Source organism: Pongo abelii, chromosome 4 (assembly GCF_028885655.2).
Source record: "Pongo abelii isolate AG06213 chromosome 4, NHGRI_mPonAbe1-v2.0_pri, whole genome shotgun sequence".
Classification (NCBI taxonomy): Eukaryota; Metazoa; Chordata; class Mammalia; order Primates; family Hominidae; genus Pongo; species Pongo abelii.
In genome coordinates, this window is record NC_071989.2 from 148080750 (window position 1) to 148096047 (window position 15298).

At 49.4% G+C, this 15298-nt stretch overlaps 1 pseudogene; it reads left to right on the forward strand.

Annotated features, from left to right (window-relative positions):
* Positions 1 to 13925: 13925 nt before the first annotated feature.
* Positions 13926 to 14442, forward strand: LOC100461976 (small ribosomal subunit protein uS10-like; annotated as a pseudogene).
* Positions 14443 to 15298: the final 856 nt, after the last annotated feature.

Here is a 15298-nt window from a genome sequence, read left to right on the forward strand (position 1 = left end):
TTATAAATGAAGAAACAGCCAGGCATGGTGGCTCACCCCTGTAATCTCAACACTTTGGGAGGCTAAGGCGGGTGGATAACTTGAGCTCAGGAGTTCAAGACCAGCCTGAACAACATGGTTGATATGATTTGGCTGTGTCCCCATCCAAATCTCAACTTGAATTGTATCTCCCATAATTCCCATGTGTTGTGGGAGGGATCCAGGAGGAGGTCATTGAATCATGGGGGCTGGTCTTTCCCGTGCTATTTTTGTGATAGTGAATAAGTATCATGAGATCTGATGGATTTATCAGGGGTTTCTGTTTTTGCTTCTTCCTCATCTTTCTCTTGCTGCTACCATGTAAGAAGTGCCTTTCACCTCTCACCATGATTCTGAGGCCTCCCCAGCCATGTGGAACTATAAGTTCAATTAAACCTTTTTTTGTTCCCAGGTTTGGGTATGTCTTTATCAACAGTATGAAAACGGACAATACAGTAAATTGGTACCAGGAGTGGGGTGTTGTTGAAAAGATACCCAAAAAGGTGGAAGCAACTTTGGAACTGGGTAACAGGCAGAGGTTGGAACAATTTGGAGGGCTCAGAAGAAGACAGGAATATGAGGGAATGTTTGGAACTTCCTAGAGACTTTCAAATGGCTTTGCCCAAAATGCTGATAATGATATGGACAATCATATCTGAGACCAGGCTGAGGTGGTCTCAGATGGAGACGAGGAACTTGTTGGGAACTGGAGTAAAGGTGACTCGTTATTTATTTATTTTTTTAATTAATTTTTTTTTTTTGAGACAGAGCCTTGCTCTGTCACCCAGGCTAGAGTGCAATGGCACAATCTGGGCTTACTGCAACCTCTGCCTTCCAGGTTCAAGCGATTCTCCTGCCTCAGTCTCCCAAGTAGCTGGGATTATAGGTGCCCACCATCACACCCAGCTAATTTTTGTATTTTTAGTAGAGACGGAGTTTTGCCATGTTGGCCAGGCTGGTCTCGAACTCCTGATTTCAGGTGATCTGCCCACCTTGGCCTCCCAAAGTGCTGGGATTACAGGCGTGAGCCACCACACCCGACTTTTTTTTTTTTTTTTTTTTGAGACGGAGTCTCGCTCTGTCACCCAGGCTGGAGTGCAGTGGTGCAATCTTGGCTCACTGCAAGCTCTGCCTCCTGGGTTCATGCCATTCTCCTGTCTCAGCCTCCCGAGTGGCTGGGACTACAGGCACCCGCCAGCACGCTCGGCTAATTTTTTGTATTTTTAGTAGAGACAGGGTTTCATCGTGTTAGCCAGGATGGTCTCGATCTCCTGACCTCGTGATCCACCCACCTCGGCTTCCCAAAGTGCTGGGATTACAGGTGTGAGCCACTGCGCACGGAATTTTTTTTTTTTTTTTTTGAGACACAGTCTTGCTCTTGTCACCAGGCTAGAGTGCAGTGGCACAATCTTGGCTCACTGCAACCTCTCTCTGCCTCCTGGGTTCAAGTGATTCCCCTGCCTCAGCCTTCCAAGTAGCTAGGATTATAGGCACATGCCACCACACCCAGCTAATTTTTATATTTTTAGTAGAGATGGGGTTTTACCATGTTGGCCAGGATGGTCTCAATCTCCTGACCTTGTGATCTGCCCGCCTTGGCCTCCCAAAGTGCTGGGATTGCAGGCTTGAGCCACTGCACCTGGCCTCTTGTTATGTTTTAGCAAAGAGACTGGTGGCATTTTGCCACTGCCCTAGACATTTATGAACTTGAGAAAGATGATTTAGGGTATTTGGTGGAAGACATTTCTAAGCAGCAAAGCATTCAAGAGGTGATTTTGGTGCTGTTAAAGGCATTCAGTTTTATAAGGGAAGCAGAGCATAAAAGTTTGGAAAATTTGCAGCCTGACTATGCGATAGAAAAGAAAAACCCATTTTCTGGGGAGAAATTCAAGCTGGCTGCAGAAATTTGCATAAGTAGTGAGGAGCCTAAGGTTAATCCCCAAGACCATTGGGAAAACATCTCCAGTCCATGTCAGAGACCTTCATGGCAGCCTCTCCCATCACAGGCCTGGAGGCCCAGGAGGAAAAAGTTGTTTCATGGGCCAGACGCAGGGTCCCCATGCTGTGTGCAGCCTAGGGATTTGATGCCCTGTGTTCCGGCTGCTCCAGCCATGGCTGAAAGGGGCCAATATACAGCACGGACTTTGGCTTCAGAGGGTGGAAACCCTGAGCCTTGGCAGCTTCCACGTGATGTTGAGCTTGCAGGCACACAGAAGTCAAGAACTGAGGTTTTGGAACCTCCACCTAGATTTCAGAAGATGTATGGAAACTCCTGGATGCCCAGGCAAAAGTTTGCTGCAGGGGCAGGGCTGTCATGGAGGACCTCTGCTAGGGCAGTGTGGAAGGGAAATGTGGGGTCGGAGCCCCCACACAGCTGGGGGACTGCTAGTGGGGGAGTTGTGAGAAGACGGCCACTGTCCTCCAGACCCCAGAATGGTAGATCCACTGACAGCTTGCACCATGTGCGTGGAAAAGCTGCAGACACTCAACACCAGCCCGTGAAAGCAGCCAGGAGGGAGGCTGTACCCTGCAAAATGACAGGGGTGGAGCTGCCCAAGACCATGGGAACCTACCTCTTGCATCAGTGTGACCTGGATGTGAGACCTGGAGTCAAAGGAGATCATTTGGAGCTTTAAAATTTGACTGCCCCACTGGATTTTGAACTTGCATGGGGCCTGTAGCCCCTTTGTTTTAGCCAATTTCTTCCATTTAGAATGGCTGTATTTACCCAATACCTGTATCCCCATTGTATCTAGGAAGTAACTAGCTTGCTTTTGTTTTGTTTTTTGAGACGGAGTCTCACTCTGTTGCCCAGACTGGAGTGCAGTGGCATGATCTTGGCTCACTGCAACGTCTGCCTCCCAGGTTCAAGCGATTCTCCTGCCTCAGCCTTCTGAGTAGCTGGGACTGCAGGCGTGTGCCACCACACTCCGCTGATTTTTTATTTTTAGTAGAGATGGGATTTCACCATATTGGCCAGACTGGTCTCGAACTCCTGACCTCAGGTGATCCACCTGCCTTGGCCTCCCAAGATGCTGGGATTACAAGCGTGAGACACCGCACCTGGCTTTTTTTTTGTTGTTGTTGTTTAAGACAGAGTCTCACTTTGTCGCTCAGGCTGGAGTGTAATGGTGTGATTTCAGCTCACTGCAGCCTCCACCTCCCAGGTTCAAGTGATTCTCCTGCCTCAGCCTCCTGAGTAGCTGGGACTACAGGCGCATGCCACCACGCCCAGCTAATTTTGTATTTTTAGTAGAGGCGGGGTTTCACCATGTTGGCCAAGCTGGTCTCAAATTCCTGACTTCAAATGACCCACCCATCCCGGCCTCACAAAGTGCTGTGATTACAGGTGTGAGCCACTGCATCCAGCCACTTGTTTTTTATTTTACAGGCTCATAGGTGGAAGGGACTTGCCTTATCTCAGATAAGACTTTGGACTGTGGACTTTTGGGTTAATGGTGAAATGAGTTAAGACTTTGGGGGACTGTTGAGAAGGCATGATTGGTTTTGAAATGTGAGGACATGAGATTTGGGGGAGTCAGGGTCAGAATCATGTGGTTTGGCTGTGTCCCCACCCAAATCTCAACTTGAATTGTATCTCCCATAATTCCCATGTGTTGTGAGAGGGACCCAGGGGGAGGTAATTAAATCATGGGGTCCAGTCTTTCCGTGCTATTCTTGTGATAGTGAATAAGTCTCATAAGATCTGATGGGTTTATCAGGGGTCTCCACTTTTGCTTATTCCTCACTTTTCTCTTGCCAGCATCACGTAAGAAGTGCTTTTTGCCTCCCGCTATGATTCTGAGGCCTCCGCAGCCGTGTGGAACTGTAAGTCCAATTAAACCTGTTTTTGTTCCCAGTTTTGGGTATGTCTTTTTTTGTTGTTTGTTTGTTTGAGATGGAGTCTCGCTCTGTCACCCAGGCTGGAATGCAGTGGTGCAATCTTGGCTCACTGCAAGCCCCACTTTCCGGGTTCATGCCATTCTCCTGCCTCAGCCTCCCGATTAGCTGGGACTACAGGTGCCTGCCACCATGCCCAGCTTATTTTTTGTATTTTTAGTAGAGACAGGGTTTCGCCATGTTAGCCAGGATGGTCTCAATCTCCTGACCTCGTGATCCACCTGCCACGGCCTCCCAAAGTGCTGGGATTACAGGCGTGAGTCACCGTGCCCGGCCAGTTTCGGGTATGTCTTTATCAGCTGTGTGAAAATGGACTAATACAATGGCGAAACCTTGTCTCTACAAAAAATACCAAAATTAGCCAGGTGTGGTGGTACACGCCTGTAGTCCCAGCTACTAGGGAGGCTGAGGTGAGAGGATCGCTGGAGCTCAGGAGGTGAAGGCTTCAGTGAGCTGTGAGTGTGCCACCACTCCAGGCTGGGTGATGACATGAGGCCCTGTCTCAAAAATAAATAAGTATATGAAGAAACAGATCCAGTGAGGTGGACTTGCCCAGTGTCACACAGCTGGAGAGTGAGAGAGTGGAGGTTTGACCCTGCTCTGAAGATTTCACCGGCTGGGCACAGTGGCTCACGCCTGTAATCTCAGCACTTTGGGAGGCCAAGGCAGAAGGATAGTTTGAGCCTAGGAGTTCAAGACCAGCCTGGGAGACCCTGTCTTTACAAAAATTACAAAAATTAGCTGGGCATGGTAGCAGTCACCTGTAGTCCCAGCTACTTGGGAGGCTGAGGCAGGAGGAGCTCTTGAGTCTGGGAGGTCCAGGCTGCAGTGAGCTATGATTGCGCCACTGCCCTCTAGCCAGGGTGACAGTGGCACCTTGTCTCTAAAGAAAAAAAAAGGTTTCACAGTAGGTCCTGCAATTGTGTGAAGACAGGGATCTGAGGGTGGGGGCCTAGGAGTAAGGACTACAATGGCTGGTAATGGCCCTAGTTCTGGGGTCCCCACCCTTTGAGCCTATACCCAGTCTTCAGAGGTGTAGGCCGAGGAGTGTTCTTTGTCAAGGTGAACGAGGCCCCTGTCTCTGGATGTATTTTTTATTTTATTTTTTTTGAGATGGAGTCTTGCTCTGTTGCTCAGGCTGGAGTGCAGTGGTGAGATCTTGGCTCACTGCAGCCTCTGCCTCCCGGGTTCAAGCAATTCTCTGCCTCAGCCTCCCGAGTAGTTGGGATTACAGGCTCCCGTCACCACTCCTGGCTAATTTTTTGTATTTTTAGTAGAGACGGTGTTTCACCATCTTGGCCAGGCCGGTCTTGAACTCCTGACCTCATGATCCACCTACCTCAGCCTTCCAAAGTGCTGGGATTACAGGCATGAGCCACCGCGCCTGGCCTTTTTTTTTTTTTTTTTCCTTGAGACAGAGTTTCACTCTTGTCATCCAGGCTGGAGTGCAATGGTGCAGTCTCAGCTCACTGCAACCTCTGCCTCCTAGGTTCAAGCAATTCTCCTGCCTCAGTCTCCTGAGTAGCTGAGATTACAGGTGCCCGCCACCACGCCTGGCTAATTTTTGTATTTTTAGTGGAGATGGGGTTTCACCATGTTGGCCATGCTGGTCTCGAACTTCTGGCCTCAGGTGATCCACTTACCTCCTTCCAAAGTGCTGGGATTACAGGCGTGAGCCACTGCGCTCAGCCTGCCTCTGGATTTTTGAAGTTGGTCCTTACAGCTCCCTGTGAGGTGAGAACTATTCCTGTTTTATAGATGAAGATACTGAGACCCAGAGTCGGAGTCAGCCCCCTAAGCAAGTCAGCAGGGCAGTGCGAGTCTCAAACTCAGGGCTCCTGACTCCATGTTGATATTCTTTCTGCTAGAGGCAGTTGTCTTCAGGTAATTTGAGAACAGAAGTCCTTTTTGGTTCCCTTCCCCAACCCTGGGTTGCCACAAATGTGAGACTAAGGACAGGTTAGGGGAGGATGCAGATCCTAAAAACCAACTCCCAATAGCAACACCAGTGTTAATTTAACAGCGGATGTGTATTGACGGCTCACTTTGTGCTGGGCATGGTGCTTCTGTGTGCATGTGTGTGCAGCCTCAGAATCCTCCTCAACACAGTGCTTCAGACAGCCACTGTCAGCCAATGGGAAAAGACAGAGGCCTGAAGTTCAGATCAGCCCATGGTAGTGAGCACCAGGCATGAGCCAGGCACTGGGGAGAACAAGGCCAGCATCTAGGAGGCAGATGTGAGACAATGGTGATAATGTAGGGGAACAGCTAGACTGTGGGGACACAGACATGGGGCCCCTGATGTCAAACTGAAGGGTTTGACAAGAAAGGTTTCTTGGAGGAAGTGGTATTTCAGCTGAACTCCTCTTAGGGGTTCCCCAAACCAGACTATGCCCCATCCTACCTCATACCATCCATCCTCCAAGATGATGAAAGTTGGTTCAATAGGATTGAGCCAGGCAAAGAAGATTAGGGAGGGAAGGAAGAGTTCCCAGTTCTAGGCTGGGAGAATAGCACCCCAGAGGCCTGAAACAGGAAGGAGCCCAGCCTATCTGTGGAAGATGCTAAATGAGGCAGAGGGTGGAGTATAAGGGCGCAGAGAGGAGGGCAGAGGAGGGCATTCATTTAGGGCACTGCAGACCAGGAGAGGAGGTCTGGGCTTAACGTTGTGGCATGGGGGTCCACTGAGATAGCTTCCCATCCCCCCCTCACATGTTACTTTCCTATCTCTAAGACCCTCTCACATCAGCCAGATTCACCCAATAGTTCTTGGAAGTAGGTGGAGCAGGGGTCACCATGGTCATTTTGCAGTTGAAGAAACTGACTCTCAGAGGTTACAGTGCTGGTCTGCTTTGCCTGGCTGGTAAGAGGGGCAGTGGGCCTGGGTTGTGAGCCAAAGTCCTGAACTGTTTACAGGACCATCAGTGTGGATTCTGGAGGATGGATGGTATGGAGTAGGGTAGGGCACAGTCTGGTTTGGGGAACCCCTAAGGGTGCAGAGGGAGGGTGAGGATCCCTGCCAAAGCTTCAGGCTGGAGGGAACTGCGTCCTCCTCCCTCCTGAAGTCCATCTCCAGTGGCTGGCTGGGGTGAGTCAGCCTGGATGAAGTCACCTACTTCCATGCAGACTGTGCCCCCTGACCTGGGAGGCGCCTGTCAGGGGCACCAGCCGAGACTGAGGACAGGCTGGGCAGCGCTCCAGGTCGCTGTGTGGCTGCTGATTTAGGGGACTGGAAATGTCCAGAGCCATCAGAAGCAGCTGGGCGTCTGGGGCCTTGAGGCCTGTAAGTCATGCTGTTGCCTGCCGTTCTCTGCATTGCTGTGAAGCCTCGCCGGGGACTGGGCTCATCAAAATCAGTTTATGCCAAAGGAAATTAATTTTTGCCTCTCTGAGATGGGGTGTGGGGAAGGGAGGTTGGCTCCAGAGGCAGGCCTGTAACAGCACTGCAGGGAGGGGTTGGATACTAGAGTGTGACCACGATGGCACTGATCGAAGAGCCTCGGGGCTAGAGGGCCTGCCCATTCTACAGAGCGGGTGACTGAGGTTTCAAAGGAGCCTCCTAGTCTTTGGGACCAGAACCCAGATTTTGTTCTTTATTAATCTGTCTTTATTCATTTCTGTCCTCCTTCACTCCTTCTCTTTCTTCTTTCCTTCTCTATCTCCATAAGTATTTACTGAACACCTGCTATGTGCCAGGCACTGTCCTGTGTGGTAAGGACACAGAGATGCACAAGACAGACCAAGTCCTGCTCTCATGGAGCATGCAGTCTGGTTGGGTAAGACAGACTGGTCATAGCTAAATAAGAAAGTATCAGATAGGGAGGAGTGCTAGGTGAGCATTAAATTAGAGTGATGTGAGGTGAGGCACAGTGGCTCACACCTGTAATCCCAGCACTTTGGGAGGCTGGGGTGGGTGGATCACCTGAAGTCAGAAGTTCGAGACCAGCCTGGTGAAACCTTGTCTCTACTAAAAATACAAAAATTAGATGGGCGTGGTGGTGGGTGCCTGTAGTCCCAGCTATTCAGGAGGCTGAGGCGGAAAATCACTTGAACCCAGGAGCTGGAAGTTGCAGTGAGCTGAGATCGCACCACTGCACTCCAGCCTGGGTGACAGAACGAGACTCTATCTCAAAAAATAAATAACAAAAATAAAAGCAAAAATTAGCTGGGTGTGGTGACGCACCTGTAGGCCCATCTATTTGGGAGGCTGAGGTAGGAGGATCGCTTGAGCCCAGGAAGTTGAGGCTGCAGTGAGCCATGATTGTGCCAGTGCACTCAAGCCTGGGTGACAGAGCAAGACCCTGTCTCAAAAAAAAAAAAAAAAGATAAAACAGGAGATGTCAAAGAAACCTTTGATGAGGCAGCTGGCCCAGACCCAGGATCTCCTTCCACTCTTCTTGAGTCCCAGGCTTCTTTGTGGTGAAGGTGAGCAGCTGGGTCAGCTCTTTCCCAGCCCAGCTTTGCTTGTGTCCTTGTCTGTCAGGAGCCCTCAGCGGCTCCCCATTGCTCGGTAACAACAGTTCTCAGTTCTTGAGTGATTACCTTAGTCTGGGCATAGAGCCTTTTTGTGAATCCCTACAACAACCCTACTAGGCAGATACCATTATTATTTCCATTTTACAAATGAGGAAACTGAGGCTTGGAGAGAAGAGATTTTTGCCAAGGTACTTCAGCTGGTTGGTGACAAAGCCAGGATTCAGATTCGCTGAGCCATTAGTTGCCACTGCTGATAGAATTAAGTCCACTGCCTTCCCTGGAGTCGCAGCCTTGCTCTTACCTGCTCAGGACCCACTTTCCCACCATCCTGTGCTCCACAGACTGAACAAACAGCCACTTCCATCTCCCTAAACGCTACACAGGTTCCCACCTGAGAACCTTTCTTTGCCTGTGCTGTTTCCTCCACCTAGAGTCCCCTCGCCTCCTCACATAAGCAAGGGGGTGCCCTTTATCTCTTATGCCCCCACAATTCTATTTGTGAGGCTCTCTGGCCCCTTATCACACATATTTTGTGTGCCCAGGGATTGGAGGTGTGACAGACCGGTATGTAGGTCTAAGTCTTTTTTTTTTTTGAGATAAAGTTTTGTTCTTGTCACCCAGGCTGGAGTGCAGTGGGGTAACCTCGGCTCCCTGCAACCTCCGCCTTCCGGATTCAAACGATTCTCCCGCCTCAACCTCCCGAGTAGCTGGGATTACAGGCATGCACTACTACGCCTGAGTAATTTTTGTATTTTTAGTAGAGGTTTCATCATGTTGGTCAGGCTGGTCTGAAACTCCTGACCTCGTGATCTGTCTGCCTGGGCCTCCCAAAGTGCTGGGATTAAAGGCGTGAGCCACCGTGCCTAGCCTTTTTATGGAGATGGAGTTTCGCCCTTGTTGCCCAGGCTGGAGCGCAGTGGCGTGATCTCAGCTCACTGCAACCTCTGCCTCCCAGATTCAAGCGATTCTCTTGTCTCAGCCTCCTGAGTAGCTGGGATTACAGGTGCGTGTCACCACACCTGGCTAATTTTTTGTATTTTTAGTATAGACAGGGTTTCACCATGTTGGCCAGGCTGGTCTCGAACTCCTGACTTCAGGTGATCGGGCCACCTCGGCCTCCCAAAGTGCTGGGATTATAGTGTGAGCCACTGTCCTATATGTATATATATATATATATATATATATATATATATATATTTTTTTTTTTTTTTTTTTTTTTTTTTTTTAAGAGACAAGGTCTCACTCTGTTGCCCAGGGTGGAGTGCTGTGGCGGGATCTTGGCTCACTGCAACCTCAATCTCCCACGCTGAAGTGATCCTCCCACCTCAGCCTTCTGAGTAGCGGGGACTACCGGCGTGTGCCACCGTGCTCAGCTAATTTTTTTTTTTGAGACGGAGTCTCGCTCTGTCACCCAGGCTGGAGTGCAGTGGCGCAATCTCGGCTCACTGCAAGCTCCGCCTCCCGGGTTCACTCCATTCTCCTGCCTCAGCATCCCGAGTAGCTGGGACTACAGGCGCCGGCCACCACGCCAGCTAATTTTTTTGTATTTTTAGTAGAGACGGGGTTTCACTGTGTTAGCCAGGATGCTCTTGAACTCCTGACCTCGTGATCCACCTGCCTCGGCCTCCCAAAGTGCTGGGATTACAGGTGTGAGTCACTGCGCCCGGCCTAATTTTTTTTTGTTTGTTTTTGTTTTTGTTTTTTTGAGACAGAGTCTTGCTCTGTCACCCAGGCTGGAGTGCATGGCGCTATCTTGGCTCACTGCAAGCCCCACCTTCCAGGTTCACGCCATTCTCCTGCCTCAACCTCCCGAGTAGCTGGGACTGCAGGTGCCTGCAAGCAAACCCGGCTAATCTTTTGTATTTTTAGTAGAGACGGGGTTTCACCGTGTTAGCCAGGATGGTCTCGATCTCGTGACCTCGTGATCCACCCGCCTCAGCCTCCCAAAGTGTTGAGATTACAGGCATGAGCCACCGCGCCCGGCTAATTTTTATATTTTTTGTAGAGACAGAACCTCCGTATGTTCCCTAGGCTGGTCTCGAACTCCCAGGCTCAAGTGATCCTTTCGCCTTGGCGTCCCAAAATCCTGGGATTACAGGCATGAGCCACTGTGCCTGGCCTGGGGCCTGGATTTAAATCTTATTTGTATTACATATTGGCTCTGTGATCTTGGGAGGGCAACAAACTTTATAAGCCTCAGAGTTTTTGTTTGTTTTTTATTAATAAAATGGGGCTGTAGTGGGGAGCAAATAGATGATGAATTTAAAATGCTCAGCATAACTCAGGAGGCTGAGATGGCAGGATGGCTTGAGTTTAGGACTTCAGGGCTGCAGTGCATTGCCCTCCAGCCTGGGTGACAAAGCGAATCTTTTAGGCTGGGTGTGGTGGTTCACTCCTGTAATCCCAACAATTTGGGAGCCCAGGAGTTTGAGACCAGCCTGGGCAACATAGCGAGACCCTGACTCTAAAAAAATTAAAAAATTAGCCAGGCATAGTGGCATGTGTCTGTATTCTCAGCTACTCTGGAGGCTGAGGTGGGAGGATAACTTGAGCCAGGGAGGTCAAGGCTGCAGTGATACATGATTGTGCCACTACACTACAGCCTGGGTGACAAAGCAAGGCCCCATCTTATTTTTCTTTTGAGACAGAGTCTCGTTCTGTCGCCCAGGCTGGAGTGCAATGGTGTGATCTCAGCTCTCTACAACCTCCGCCCCCCATGTTCAAGCAATTCTCCTACCTCAGCCTCCTGAGTAGCTGGGATTACAGGCACGCACCACCACGCCCAGCTAGTTTTTGTATTTTTAGTGGAGATGGGGTTTCACCATGTTGGTCAGGCTGGTCTTGAACTCCTGACCTCAGGTGATCCACCTGCCTTGGCCTCCCAAAGTGCTGGGGTTACAGGTGTGAGCCACCACACCCGGCCGCAAGACCCCTTTTTTTTTTTTTAGACGGAATCTCGCTCTGTCGCCCAGGCTGGAGTGCAATGGCGCGATCTCGGCTCACTGCAAGCTCCGCCTCCTGGGTTCAAGCGATTCTCCTGCCTCAGCCTCCTGGGTAGCTGGGATTACAGGCACCCACTACTATGCCCTGCTAATTTTTGTATTTTTAGTAGAGACAGGGTTTCACCATGTTAATTAGGCTGGTCTCAAACCCCTGACCTCAGGTGATCTGCCTGCCTCAGCCCCCAAAGTGCTAGGATTACAGGCGCGAGCCGCCACGCCCAGCCGACCCAATCTTTAAAGAAAAAAAATGAGCAAGAAGTTCACTGCTCCCTTGTAGGGTGGTCCTAAAGGATGGTGAAAGGTGTCCAACATAGTGAGGGCAGATCTAAGGGTTCATCACATCTCTCTTCCCCACAGGGCCAGTCCAGGGCTTTGTGGCTTGGAGCATATTTTTTTAGTTGAAGTTGAGGTTGATTTACATTTCCAAGGATGTGGCCTCATTCAGTCCAGGCAGCCCTCGCACCCAGGTGGGGGAAAGGGAAATGACTTGAAGGTCCTTGGTGTTCATTTAATCTATTATCATCATAATAACAATAATTAATTTTTTGTTTTGAAGTGGGATCTCACTGTGTTGCCCAGGCTGACCTTCAACTCCTAAGCTCAAGAGATCTTCCCACCTCAACCTCCCCAGTAGCTGGGACTACAGTCCATGACACTGCACCCAGCTCAATAATTAATTGTTTTATATGGGCAACTAGCATTTTCTTCATTTTATATGAAGCACTTTTAGAAAATGTTGCTATTTTTATTGATCTGTATAACCTATTATTTAAGTACAAACAGCGGTTATACACATAGCTTCAAGCAAAGCCCTCAGCTCCCTTTCAAACAGACTGCTACCTGAAGTCCTTACTGAATAGGAGTTTGGGAGCTGCCTCTGTCCAGCCACACACATGCGCATGCACACACATGTGCACACACACACACACACACACACCCCCTCCATGAGGGTTGGGAAGACCTCAGCTCCTTTCATGGAGGTGTTGTCCTCAGTCACCTTCACAGACGATACCAGGTTTGAGTACCATTAACAGATGAGCTAACCCTTGGGTAGGCTGGGAAATAAACACCTTGAAGTAGGAGACGGGACAGGGACTCCTCCTAAAGATCTGCAACCGGCTGGACACCATGGCTCATGTCTGTAATCCCAGCACTTTGGGAGGCTGAGGTAGGTGGATCCCTTGAGTCCAAGAATTCAAGAACAACATGGTGAAACCCTGTCTCTACAAAATTAAAAAAAAAAAAAAAATTAGTCGCCTGTAATCCCAGCACTTTGGGAGGCTGAGAGGGGCAGATCACGAAGTCAGATTGAGACCCATCCTGGCTAATATGGTGAAATTCTCTACTAAAAATACAAAAAATTAGCCGGGCATGGTGGTGTGTGCCTGTAATCCCAGCTACACGGGAGGCTGAGGCAGGAGAATTGCTTGAACCTGGGAGGTGGAGGTTTTAGTGAGCCGAGATCATGACACTGCACCCAGCCTGGGCAACAGAGAGAGACTCCATCTCCAAAAAACTAAATAAGTAAAGAATAAAATAAAAAAATAAAATAAATTAGCTGGGCATGGTGATGCAGGCCTATGGTCCCAGCTACTCCAGAGGCTGAGACAGATCACTTGAGCCTGAGAGGTTGAGGCTGCAGTGAGCCATGATCGTGCCACTGCACTCCAGCCTAGGTGACAAAGTGAAAAATAAATAAATAAAAAAATTTGCAACATTTTTCTGCCCATTTTTTAGGGTACTAAGCCCAATTTCAGGGCTGCGAAGACTGGACTGAAGTGCCAGGGGGGCCTATCCTGGGGCTATTTTTCCGGGTGTGGATATTGACCGCTTTAGAAGTGTAGAGACAGTCAATGAGAGGCTGGAGCTTGGTTGTATTTCCTGTTGGGGCCACAGCCAATGGAAGTAGAGCTTCTAGAGGAAGGGGCTCTGTCCAGAGGACAACACTGAAGTGTGAGGGCCCGGCAGTCTGGCTGGTCCACCGAGTGCAGCTGCCCGTCTCCATCCACATCTCTTCACTGGCTAGGGTCTGAGCAGCAGTTTGGAAACCTTAGATGGAAGCTAGAAAAACTAACCAGTTGGCTGGAAATTTGGGTATAAGAAGAGAACAATGGTGCTGCAGACCCAAAAACGACCCTCTCTTTTTGGTTCATGGTGCCTGAGAATTTCAAGAGACCCTTTGCCTGGAGGGACATGGAGACCTGGGAGCAGCTGGGCCTTCAGGTGTCCCTGTGGGCCTGGTAGTCCCTCCTTTTCTGCCTCCCCAGCTTCCCACAGCCCCAGGTACCCAGGGACAGCAGAGGCCTTGCAGCAAGTGGCAGAGCAGATGGTGTGTGGTATGGGGAGGGGAGAGAGCTCCTTAGGCCTTTCTGGGCACCCCCTATCCCCTCCCACCTTGAGTAGTGGGAGTCCAGCCATCCTTCTTATGCTTTTGGTTATTCGGTCAATAACCCATGAGCCAGGTGTTGTGCTAGAGGCTGTACTCCTGGGACCTAGAAAAAATATATCCCCCTTTTTGAGGAAGACGCGCTCGTGGGTGCTGAAGAATTGTGGTCCGTACGCTCCTGCTCTTGACTCACCGCTGTTTGCTCTCGCAGAGGAACAAGTCGGTCAGGAAGCCGCACAGCAGCCATGGCTTTTAAAGATACCGGAAAAACACCCATGGAGCCGGAAGTGGCAATTCACCGAATTCGAATCACCCTAACAAGCCGCAACGTAAAATCCTTGGAAAAGGTGTGTGCTGACTTGATCAGAGGCGCAAAAGAAAAGAATCTCAAAGTGAAAGGACCAGTTTGAATGCCTACCAAGACTTTGAGAATCACTACAAGAAAAACTCCTTGTGGTGAAGGTTCTAAGACGTGGGATCGTTTCCAGATGAGAATTCACAAGCGACTCATTGACTTGCACAGTCCTTCTGAGATTGTTAAGCAGATTACTTCCATCAGTATTGAGCCAGGAGTTGAGGTGGAAGTCACCATTGCAGATGCTTAAGTCAACTATTTTAATAAATTGATTACCAGTTGTTAAAAAAAAAAAAAAAAGAAAAGAAAAAATATATCCCTATGGGAACCCTCAAGTGGGTCACCATCAGAAGAAGGGAGCCAAACCAGTGACACCTGATGGATTTAGGACTGGGGATGCTCACAACAAAGGCTCCTGATCTGGTTTGAGAGGCTGGGAAAGGCTGCCTGAAAGAAATGACTTGCTGGGTTCCAATGATAGCCCTGTGACCTTGGAGGGGTTATTTAACCTCGCTGTGCTTGACTTTCCTCATCTTTAAAATGGGCATAATAAGGCCAGATACAGTGGCTCATACCTCTAATCTCAGCATTTTGGGAAGGCGAGACAGGAGGATTGCTTGAGGCCAGGAGTTCGAGACTAGTCTGGGCAACATAGGGAGACCTCCCTCTCTAAATTAAAATTAAAATTTATTTTAATTTTATTTATTTATTTATTTTTGAAACGGAGTCTCACTCTGTTGCCCAGGCTGGAGTGCAGTGGCGCGATCTTGGCTCACTGCAACCTCCGCCTCCTGGGTTAAATCGATTCTCCTGCCTCAGCCTCCTGAGTAGCCGGGATTACAGGCATGAGCCACCACACCTGGCTAATTTTCGTATTTTTAGTAAGACGGGGTTTCTCCATGTTGGTCAGGCTGGTCTCTAACTCCTGATCTCAGGTGATCCACCCACCTCGGCCTCCCAAAGTGCTGGGATTACAGGCGTGAGCCACCGTGCCCGGCTAAAAAAAAATTTTTTTAATGGGCATCATAATAGTACTATTTGAAAGGTTGTTGTGAGGATTCAGTGAGTTAATATGTACATGTAAATCCACTAGAACAGTGCCTGGCACATAGTAAATGCTCTGTAAGTGTTAAATAAAATATAAAAACAGCTACTGGCCAG